The 12,266-nt window shown below is 44.8% G+C and overlaps 1 pseudogene; it reads left to right on the top strand.

The window, feature by feature from the left end:
- The first annotated feature begins 8,567 nt into the window (after window positions 1-8,567).
- Window positions 8,568-9,465, top strand: LOC132888950 (putative nuclease HARBI1; annotated as a pseudogene).
- Window positions 9,466-12,266: the final 2,801 nt, after the last annotated feature.

Raw genomic sequence — 12,266 nt, 5'->3', positions numbered from 1 at the left:
CCTTCCTCACGCTCTTTGAGCAGGTAGCAGAGACCTCGCAGTGGCCGGTGGAACAGCGCGCGGCGCGCCTCCTCCCCCTGCTAACGGGAGAGGTGCAGCTGGCCGTGCTACAGCTCCCCGCTGACCGCCGGCTGGCCTACGTGGACCTTCGCCGGGCCTTCCTCCAGTGTGTAGGGCGCACCCCCGAGCAACAACGGCAGCGCTTCCGCACTTTGTGCTTGGAGGAAGTCGGCCGGCCGTTCACATTTGGCCAGCAACTCTGGGACACCTGCAGGCGGTGGTTGAGGGCCGACAACCGCGACGCCGAGGAGATCATCGACCAGGTGGCGCTGGAGCAGTTCATCGTGCGTCTACCAGCCGGAGCTGCAGAGTGGGTCCAGTGCCATCTCCCAGCATTGCTGGATCAAGCAATTGAGATGGCGGAGGACCATTTGGCAGCTGTCCCAATGGCAGGACAGCAGACAACCTCTTCTCCCCTCTCCTCTCTCTCTCTTTCTCCCTCTCCCCCTGTGTCTCATCCTCGCCCCGTTCCCCCTCGTGAAGGTGTTGTGTGTACATGGGGATGTTCACAGCTACTCTTTAGTTTTGGTCCACATTTTTTTTCAAGGGGAAAAATTTATAGTGAAGGCGGCAGTTAATACTCGCCTTACCCACTCGATAATTTTGGGAATGGATTGGCTGGGATTTGGGGAATTAATGAGTCACCTAGTGAAGAGTGGGTCCTGCCGTAGTTTAATAAGGGGAGGTCCCGGTGTTGCGTTGGCAGGAGCAGCTGTCACAGAGCCGTCTATGTCAGCTCCGCGTCAGAGTGAGGAGCCGCCGGCTCCTCCTCTCTCTATTGGGGAATCCCTCGCGGATTTTCCATTAGAGCAGTCGCGAGACGAGACTCTGCGGCATGCATTTGACCAAGTGAGAGTAATCGATGGTCAAATGCTCCAGCCAAATGCCACCCCGTCCTTCCCCTACTTCGCAATTATGAAGGATAGATTATACCGAGTGACGCAGGACACTCAAACTAAAGAGCAAGTCACGCAGCTGTTGATTCCAAAGAGACGCCAGGAATTAGTATTCCAGGCGGCTCACTTTAATCCCATGGCTGGATACTTAGGGCAGGATAAAACACTAGCCTGAATAATGGCCCGGTTCTATTGGCCAGGGATTCATGGCGATGTCTGTAGGTGGTGTACGGCATGCCACGAATGCCAGTTAGTAAATCCAGCGGCCATTCCAAAAGCGCCTTTGTGCCCTCTCCCATTAATCAAGACCACGTTCGAAAGAATTGGGATGGATCTTGTCGGGCCATTAGATCGGTCAACACGAGGGTACCGCTTTAGTGGACTATGCAACGTGATACCCGGAAGCGGTGCCTCTTCGCAGTATCTCAGCACGCAGTATTGCGGAGGCGCTCTTCCGTGTTCTCTCCCGAGTTGGGATCCCGAAAGAGATTCTGACTGACCAAGGCACCGTGTTTGTCACGTACACTAAATGAACTGTATAGGTTGTTGGGTATTAAGCCGATCCACACCAGCGTGTATCACCCACAAATGGACGGTTTAGTTGAACTGTTCAATCGCACCCTCAAGAATATAATTAAAAAATTCATAAGTGAGGACTCACGTAATTGGGATAAGTGGCTCGAACCCTTGTTGTTTTCAGTGCGAGAGGTCCCCCAAGCTTCCACGGGGTTCTCCCTGTTTGAATTGTTATACGGGCATAAGCCGCGCGGCATTCTTGATGTGCTGCAGGAAAATTGGGAGGAGGGACCTTCACCAAGTAAAAATGAAATCCAATACATTATTGACCTGTGCGCAAAACTCCACACACTCCCCCACCTAACCCAGGGGAATTTGCGGCAGGCCCAAGAATGATAAACCCGCCTGTACGACAAGGGTACGCGCCTCAGGGAGTTCGCACCGGGAGATAAAGTACTCGTACTGTTGCCCACATCGAGCTCCAAATTAGTCGCTAAGTGGCAAGGACCCTTTGAGGTCACACGGCGAGTTGGGGATGTTGACTATGAGGTGAGGCAAACGGACAGGGGTGGGGCATTACAGGTTTACCACCTCAATCTGCTCAAACTCTGGAATGAGGAGGTCCCCGTGGCGTTGGTGTCAGTGGTTCCAGAGAAGGCGGAGCTGGGGCCAGAGGTTCAAAAGGGAAAATTGGCATCACGTACCTCTCCGGTCCCCTTTAGAGACCACCTCTCCCCGACCCAACTCGCGGAGGTTGCCCAGTTGCAGACCGAGTTTTCGGACGTATTCTCGCCCCTGCCCGGCCGCACCAACCTCATAGAGCACCACATTGAGATGCCCCCGGGGGTGGTAGTGCATAGCCGCCCTTACAGGCTACCTGAACACAAGAAAAAAGTGGTTTGGGAAGAACTCAAGGCCATGCTTGAAATGGGTATCGTCGAGGAGTCCCACAGTGACTGGAGCAGCCCGGTGGTCTTGGTACCCAAGGCCGACGGGTCAGTCCGGTTCTGTGTAGACTAAAGGAAAGTCAACGCAGTGTCTAAATTCGACGCGTACCCAATGCCTCGTATTGATGAGTTGCTCGATTGACTAGGCACAGCTCGCTTTTACTCGACACTGGATTTAACAAAGGGTTATTGGCAGACCCCCTTGACTCCATTATCCTGAGAAAAAAACGGCCTTTTCCATACCGTTTGGCTTACACCAGTTTGTCACACTTCCTTTTGGGCTGTTTGGGGCACCCGCTACATTTCAGCAGCTGATGGATAGGGTCCTCCGCCCCCACGCCACCTATGTGGCCGCCTACCTCGACGATATCATTATCTATAGTAATGACTAGCCGAGGCACCTCCAACATCTGAGGGCCATCCTTAGGTCACTGAGGCGAGCGGGTCTCACAGCCAACCTGAAGAAGTGTGTGATTGGATGGGTGGAAGTACGGTATCTGGGCTTCCACTTGGGCAACGGGCAGGTGCGTCCCCAAATTAACAAGACAGCGGCAATTGCGGCCTGCCCAAGGCCCAAGACCAAAAAGGGGATGAGACAGTTCCTGGGGCTGGCTGGCTATTATCATAGGTTTATACCTAACTATTAGGACGTCACCAGCCCGCTGACTGATCTGACTAAAAAGGGGGCACCAGATCCGGTCCAGTGGACTGAGCAATGCCAGCGTCCTTTTTCTGAGGTAAAGGCTGCACTGTGTGGGGGGCCACTTTTACACTCCCCTGACTTTTCTCTCCCCTTTATGTTACAGACAGATGCGTTGGACAGAGGGCTGGGGGCTGTTTTGTCCCAGGAGGTGGAGGGGGAGGACCGGCCAGTGTTGTACATCAGTAGGAAGCTGTCGGTGCGTGAGGGGCGCTACAGCACCATTGAAAAGGAGTGCCTAGCGATCAAGTGGGTGGTCCTTGCCCTCCGTTACTACCTGCTGGGACGCCCTTTCACCCTCTGTTCAGACCACACGCCCCTCCAGTGGCTCCACCGCATGAAGGATGCCAACGCGCGGATCACCCGTTGGTATCTGGCACTCCAACCCTTCAACTTCAAGGTGATCCACAGGCCGGGGGTGCAGATGGCCGTGGCGGACTTCCTCTCCCGTCAAGGGGGGGGGGGGGGGGGGGGGGGGGTCAGCTGCAGGCCGGACTGCCGCCCGGCCTGAGTCGGGCGGTGGGGGTATGTGGCAGCGGGGGCGTGGCCAAGCATCGGTCTGTGACAGGAGGGCGGAGTCAGGGAAGGTAAGTGGCAGAATCACTGCACCTGAGGTTGATTAATGTGTTTGTGTGTCTTCCCCAGTGACCACACCCTATTTAAGGAAGAGAGCGAGAGCAGAGAGTGCTCTCTCCCGAACCAGACGACTGGAGTGTGTGTGTATACCGTATGTGTATAGTTAAGGCTAAAAAGCTAAAATAAACGGGTTTTGTGAACTCAGTTCTGGCCTGCCGTCCTTCTGTGCTCCACCCACCCATCCGAACCGCTACAGGTAATGTATTTGTCCAGAGCCAGCTTTAATAATACTATTTAATATATTCCATATTCCTTTAATATAATTTTTGTTATTATATATTAATTTACCATAATAATCCTTCCTACATCTCCTTATGATACTCATTAACTTTTTATATTTTTTATATTTATTTTCTGCCTCTTTGGTTCTTAATTTAATAAATTCTCTATATAGAGTGTTTTTCTTCTTACAGGCATTTTGTAATCCCTTAGTAATCCAAGGTTGGTCATTATAGTTTTGTTAGAACTATATTGCTTCAGTGGGCAATTTTTATCATATAATAATTTGAATATACTTAAATAGTTATCATATGCTCTATCAATGCTATTCTCTATATAAACTGATTCCCAGTCTTGTATTAATAAATCATTATTTAATGCCAACATGGCTTCCTCAGTCCTAACTCTTCTATACTTAAGCTTATGGTCTGTCACATTTCTCTTATGATTACAGTCATAAATTCTAAAAACTGTTAGATGATCACTAATATCATTGATTAATATTCCACTTATAATGTTATTATCTATATCATTGGTAAATATATTATCTATTAAGGTAGCACTATGGTCAGTAATTCTGGTGGGTCTGGTAATTTTTGGGTGAAGACTCATACTGTACATGGTATTAATAAATTCCTCAGTCATACTGTGCTTATTAGGGTTCAACAGATCAATATTAGTATCCCCACAAATGAAGATAACTTTATTATCTACCCTAAATGTCTTTTCTACCCAGTCCTTAAACGCCTCTATACTAGTTTCTGTCACTTTATATATACAGCTAATTAATACATTTCTACTTTTTTCAATATTAATTTCAATAGTTAAACATTCTAATAAGTTATCAATCACCTTTGTCATGCCATCTATTAACTTATAATTCAAAATACAGTCCACATACACCGCCACTCCTCCTCCACCTTTATTTTTCCTGTTTATATAATTAAATTAATATCCAGCCAGTTCGAAATCCACTCCTTTCTCCAGGTCAATCCAGGTCTCCGATATGGCAATTATGTTGAATGGATGAGTAAACTGACTTAAGTATTTCTTGATGTGTTTGAAGTTAGTGCTTCTGCTGTTGAAGTGTATTATTGATAATTTTCCCACAGCCTCAGTGGACTGATTGTACTGTTCCTCTGTGTAATAGTGGCAATTGTCATTAATGGTTGAAAAAAAGTTATTGTCCAGGTCTATGTCATTTTCTGTATCCAATAGTTTATGGTCAGTGAATTCATGTGGTTTCAGTTCCAGGTTTTCATAATCAACAAGCATTTGCGTGAGCCGAGTAGTGTGCCGGGTAATGGATGAAAGAGTTATTTCGGTGTGTGTCATGGCTGGGTTTGGTGTAGTGTCACGCCGGTATTGATTACCGTACAGTCCCGATAGCCATCACTGGTATTTGTCCAAGTCCTCAATGTTCCATATGACCAGAACTCTTGCCTCCTCCGGTGTCCCGTTCAGCTTGATGAATACTTTGCAGTTGGTGACCCATGTAGATTGAATTTTGTTTTCTTTCTTCAGATGTCGTGCTTTTCTGGCAATGTCAGCATTGCGTTTTGTCAGGTGCTCGTTGATGTAGATGTTTGTCCCTTTCAGTTTCCTTCCTTGTTTCAGCAGTGTAGCTTTATGTGTCCGGCTGATGAATCTCATGATGATGGCAGTGTTCTCCTGGTCTCTCCTGGGTAGAATGTGGCAGGCCTCGACATTGTTGCAATCAATGTCGATTCCCTTTGAGTGTAGGAATGCCAACACTTGTTACTCCACGGAGTTGCTGCCCAGTTCATCAGATTCCCCCTCCCTTGTCACTGCTTTTGCATATGATCGGGGTTTAATCTGAATCCCAGTGATGATGACGTCGTTCATCCTGGTGTACTGTTCTAAATCAGCAACTCTGCTCTCCAGGTGGGCGAGACGCCAGTCTTTCTCGATGTTCTGCAGCCTGAGCGACTTCACTTCTGTCACCAGCTCCATGATATGTTATTAAACAGCTCCTGTTGCTGTTTAATAACAGAAACCTCTTCTGCCAGAAAGTCGAGTGACTTTTTAATGTCCTCGCCTTCCTCGGCTGTAAAGTTCTTTTTTGGTAGCATAATTCACCAATAAAGCCATCCAATTCGGTAAAATGTTTGGAGAGTCATTTCCTCACCTCACCGCCTTTCCGAAATTTCCCGCCAGAGGAAGTGACGTCAAAATGTTCACATCAGGACCTTTGAGATGTATAACCCCAATTCCAAAAAAGTTGGGACAAAGTACAAATTGTAAATAAAAATGGAATTCAGTAATTTACAAATCTCAAAAACTGATATTGTATTCATAATAGAACATAGACAACATATCAAATGTCGAAAGTGAGACATTTTGAAATTTTATGCCAAATATTGGCTCATTTGAAATTTCATGACAGCAACACATCTCAAAAAAGTTGGGACAGGGGCAATAAGAGGCTGGAAAAGTTAAAGGTACAAAAAAGGAACAGCTGGAGGACCAAATTGCAACTCATTAGGTCAATTGGCAATAGGTCATTAACATGACTGGGTATAAAAAGAGCATCTTGGAGTGGCAGCGGCTCTCAGAAGTAAAGATGGGAAGAGGATCACCAATCCCCCCTAATTCTGCGGCGACAAATAGTGGAGCAATATCAGAAAGGAGTTTGACAGTGTAAAATTGCAAAGAGTTTGAACATATCATCATCTACAGTGCATAATATCAGCAAAAGCTTCAGAGAATCTGGAAGAATCTCTGTGCGTAAGGGTCAAGGCCGGAAAACCATACTGGGTGCCCGTGATCTTCGGGCCCTTAGATGGCACTGCATGACATACAGGCATGCTTCTGTATTGGAAATCACAAATTGGGCTCAGGAATATTTCCAGAGAACATTATCTGTGAACACAATTCACCGTGCCATCCGCCGTTGCCAGCTAAAACTCTATAGTTCAAAGAAGAAGCCGTATCTAAACATGATCCAGAAGCGCAGACGTCTTCTCTGGGCCAAGGCTCATTTAAAATGGACTGTGGCAAAGTGGAAAACTGTTCTGTGGTCAGACGAATCAAAATTTGAAGTTCTTTATGGAAATCAGGGACGCCGTGTCATTCGGACTAAAGAGGAGAAGGACGACCCAAGTTGTTATCAGCGCTCAGTTCAGAAGCCTGCATCTCTGATGGTATGGGGTTGCATTAGTGTGTGTGGCATGGGAGCTTACACATCTGGAAAGACACCATCAATGCTGAAATGTATATCCAGGTTCTAGAGCAACATATGCTCCCATCCAGACGACGTCTCTTTCAGGGAAGACCTTGCATTTTCCAACATGATGATGCCAAACCACATACTGCATCAATTACAGCATCATGGCTGTGTAGAAGAAGGGTCCGAGTACTGAACTGGCCAGCCTGCAGTCCAGATCTTTGACCCATAGAAAACATTTGGCGCATCATAAAATGGAAGATACGACAAAAAAGACCTAAGACAGTTGAGCAACTAGAATCCTACATTAGACAAGAATGGGTTAACATTCCTATCCCTAAACTTGAGCAACTTGTCTCCTCAGTCCCCAGACGTTTACAGACTGTTGTAAAGAGAAAAGGGGATGTCTCACAGTGGGAAACATGGCCTTGTCCCAACTTTTTTGAGATGTGTTGTTGTCATGAAATTTAAAATCACTTAATTTTTCTCTTTAAATGATACATTTTCTCAGTTTAAACATTTGATATGTCATCTATGTTCTATTCTGAATAAAATATGGAATTTTGAAACTTCCACATCATTGCATTCCGTTTTTATTTACAATTTGTACTTTGCCCCAACTTTTTTGGAATCGGAGTTGTAGTAGAACGGGAAAGTCACAGCATGACTTCATTGGAAGTCTACTTCAGTGGAAATGGGATCTTGAAATTGCTTAGGTTTAGTGTGCATGTTGTAGTAGTAGTAGTAGTTAGACAAGGGTCAGTTCTCGCTCAGTTTTTATCTGGATGAAACTTGGTGTGCATATAGGCAATGACCACCTGTGATCTCCATATCATGCATGATGTCACATGATGTCATGATGCCATTTTCTTCTTCAGGCTATTTCCCACATGGTGTGGGGTCACCAGTACTAATGCTGCCTTCACGTGGTATGGGAAAGATGATCCTTTCCACTTGTGAAGTGGAAATTACGAGTGCATTGTGTTCAAGTGCTTTTGTTGTCTTAGTTAAGTGAAACATGGTGGACCCAGAGTTTACCCTGACCTGTTTCTTGGGTAAAACAATTTTAGATTTGTTAATTCATCTGCTACTGCAGGAAGAGGATGCAGCAAAACGTAGACGGTAAATAATATGCTGTATTGTATTGATCATGTATAGTAGGCTAGATAATTTTTAAAGGACAATGGTTCTGCATTAGCTAGCCTATATACTGTAAGTAAAGCCACAATCTTTCCATACCAACTCAAAAACAGCATTGTTGCAATAATACATAGGCCTACATACATATACAAAGTGAATAGCTGACCCTGGATGTTGTTTTCTATAGGCTTATCATACTGCACTGCCTGGACCGTGGTAATCCAGCTGTCTTAAAAACTGGAACTGCCTGGAGGACCCTTTTGGATATGCAGGACAGCACATTTAAGAGTCATCTGAGGCTCACCAGAGAGCAGTTCAACCTCTTCTGCGATCAACTAAGGCAACATGGGATGACTGATGACCAGCCATCTGGAGGTCCTCCAAGAATTCCTGTACAAAAAAAAAGGGATGATGCTGCTTTGGTATCTCGCTAATCAGAACTCATTTTGTGAGATCTCTGACAAGTTTGATGTAAGTCAAGGATCAGCACATAAAGTTATCATGGAAATGCTTGACCATACATGTGCCATTGCAGAACGCTACGTTGTCTGGCCAAATGACTGTCAGAAGACTGTCCAAGCAGCCCTATTCAGAAGGGCATGCGGAATAGATGGAATAGTTGGCGCAACAGATGGGTGCCATTTCAGAATCCTGTGGCCACCTGTTAGAGGGGGGGATTATCTGAACAGGAAGGCCTACTATTCAGTGCTGCTGCAAGGTGTTGTAGACGACCTAGGAAGATTCACAGACATTTTTGCTGGACCTCCTGGAAGAGTGCATGATGCCCGTATGCTTAGGGTATCACCATTCTTCAATAGTTGGAGACAGAAGTTGGGAGACTACCAATTATTAGGGAATAGTGCATATATAAGCAACAGCTTCCCTTTCATTGTCACTCTGAAACGTGACAATGGAGCCTTCAGTGAAGATGACTTGCGGAAAAATGCAATGATCAGCAAAGGGAGGGTAGTAGTTGAACAAGCTTTTGGCCGCCTAAAATGTAAGTGGAGACGACTTCGCGAACTACAAAACTCTCATGTAGATGTGGTGGTGAATGTCATTGTAGCAGCATGTGCACTTCACAATATGTGTATTGGGGAGTGTGAAAACACATGTGAGGAGCACCCACTTGGGTGCCCTCGTGAAGAGGATGACAATGAGTGACCATGTAGGCTATTCCTCAGTATTTAAATGTTACTCAAGCAACTTATTTTTTACACTTTTACTAACATCAGAGTGTGAGTGCAAGTGAAATCAATGTTAAACAAGTGTACAAAAATAATTTATAGTTAAAGATATTATTGTCTAACAAAGAGGAAGTCAACAAAAAACAGACCTTGTGGTTCCTTTTAGTGGTCATTTTATTTCAAAGCACACTTTTCCATGTTAAAGCAGAACACCATCTTCAAAAAGATTTGTCTATCATTTCAACACTATTATTTGTACATATTCTTTATAATTTTTTGTTACTGGAAATGTATGAAAACAAAAATTTAATGTGCAAAACCACATCTGTAATAAAACTCTTTTGCGAACTAAAGTCTCTTCTGTAAACATAAAACATACCTCTCCATTTTCAGGCATCATAAAAAGGAAAAATATATTCCCTTACTCCCTTTAAATAGCAAAATATAGGCAACATTGAGGCATAGGTAACATTCCCCACATAAAACATACCTCTCCATTTTCAGGCATCATACAAAGGAAATTAAAGTCTGCTTCTTCATTCCTGCTGGTGTGATTGCAACAACTTTTCAAACATAGCATTTGTTGCTTTAATTTGGCTCATGACTTCTTCGTGTCTCCGTTGAGAGGCTACCTCACATCCTTTTAGAAAACCTACAACTTCGGTTTTATCTTCTTGCCATTTCATTTTACACTTGAAGACCGCAGTGGTATGGGCAGGTGCTTGTGATGGCCCTGAGGACTCAGAATCAGAAGACTGTGCAGCATCACAACTGGAGTTAGGAGAAGACACGCCTTCTTCTGTGGAAGAGTGAGCGAACTGGGGTGTTTGATTGGTTTGCTTGATGACCTCTGGGCGCCTGACAATTACTCCCTTTGCAGTCCCGATAACGGGAAAATCCACATCATGGTTTCCTCCAATCAGTTCACCCATTTCTTTCAGAAACTGGAAATTTGTGGGTGCTTTCCCTGTTGAGGCATTGTTATCTATTGCTTTCTTATAGGCATCTTCCAGGGTTGTCCACTTTCTGGACACTTTTTCAATTTCAAAATTTTGATGGAACTGAGTAGACAATTTGGCTGCAATATCCTGCCAAAACAGCTTCTTTTCCCCCCTGCCCATTCTGATCCTTGAGTTGAGTTCTGCCAGATTGCGTGGGAGCTCAGAGTTGTCTTTCAGTAAATGCTGGTGCATGAGGTCAATCAAAAACAAGGTCTGGTCTCTAGTGAAGACCTGATTCTGAGGAAGCTCTTCTGTAGTGCTGTCACCTAAATAAATGGAAAAAAACAAATTATTCAAGAGAAAATGCAAGTTATTTTGTTAGCAAGCATGTTTGAAATTGCCAAACATATTTCTAACCATTTTGTGATTCATATTTGATGGCTTTGTGCTTTTTAGCATAGCCTAATACAATAAATATTGCAAACAATGAGAGTCCTCAAATCGGCTGGCTGCAACTGCATCTTGTTGTGCGAACGGGCACTCACCTGATTCAGCAGATCTGGGTGGAACTATTTGCAGAGCAGTGGTGAAATCCTGATCCATGAACAACCTGCCATCTCCTTCCCGTTGATACAGAGTTTGGGCTATGGGCTGGGTCATGTCCTGGTCCCAGTACAACATACTGTCACTGGCGTACACTACAGACCAAATAAAGTCTGTGGGTGGTAAAAGAGAGCAATTGGACTTGCTTGAAGATTCTTGAAGACATTTCACCTCTCATCCGAAAGGCTTTTTCAGTTCTGTCTGACTAGTAGGGAGTATCAGGTATTTATCCTCTCATGGATGAAAAGCTCATCTAAGGTGTCATTGAGTCATCCTGTTGGTGTGGGTCACTGGGGGCTGGATGTGAACGGCCTCAAGAGTCGTTAGGGTCATCAATGGATTGCCCATTAAGGTGATCAATGGAATGCTGATTCTCTCTGTCCTCTTCTGAGGCTACATCCACACGACAACGGCAACGAGATTTTATTTAAAAAAATATCGTGTCCACATGGGCAACAGATCAGTAAAATATCAGGTACATATGGCAACGCAACGCTTGCTGAAAACGATACAATACACATGCCACACCTCTATGTGCGCTGTAAGATGGTCCCATTGGAGACACCAGAACAATAGAAGAAGTAGGATGCATGCGCATAAACCCCTTCCTCTACCCGGCGTGAAGCACTCACAGGAACACACAACAACAAGAAGAAGATGGCTGCGACTACGCGAGGAAATCGTGCCTTCTGTGTGTACAAATTAGTTTTATTAGTGTGCATAGTTTTATATAACTTAATTTTCTTATTGTGTGTGAACATTTTGAAAAGCATTTTTATATAATTTATATAACTTTTTATATTGTGTGTGAACATTTTGAAAAGCAGTCTTATCCAATAAAAAAAAAAAGAAATTCAAGAAATGGTTCAGTTACTTGGGTGGTAGAAATGGGCAACTGGACTTGCTTGAAAATTCTTGAAAACGTTTCACCTCTCGTCCAAAAGGCTTCCTCAGTTCTGTCTGACTAATAGGGAGTATCAGATATTTATCTTCTCCTGGATCAGAATCAGAATCAGAATTCCGATGACCAGCTCATCTAAGGTGTCATTGAGGCATCATGTTAGTGTGGGTCACTGGAGGCTGGGTGTGAATGGCGAGTCATTAGGGTGATCAAAGGATTGCCCGTTAGGGTGATCAATGGCAATCTGACTCTCTCTGTCCTCCTGTGGGTCACCGAGTTTTCAAGAATTTTCAAGCAAGTCCAGTTGCCCATTTCTACCACCCACAGTTTACT

Source organism: Neoarius graeffei, chromosome 7 (genome assembly GCF_027579695.1).
Source record: "Neoarius graeffei isolate fNeoGra1 chromosome 7, fNeoGra1.pri, whole genome shotgun sequence".
Classification (NCBI taxonomy): Eukaryota; Metazoa; Chordata; class Actinopteri; order Siluriformes; family Ariidae; genus Neoarius; species Neoarius graeffei.
The sequence above is the reverse complement of the archived record's forward strand: the minus strand, read 5'-3'. Positions and strand labels throughout refer to the sequence as shown.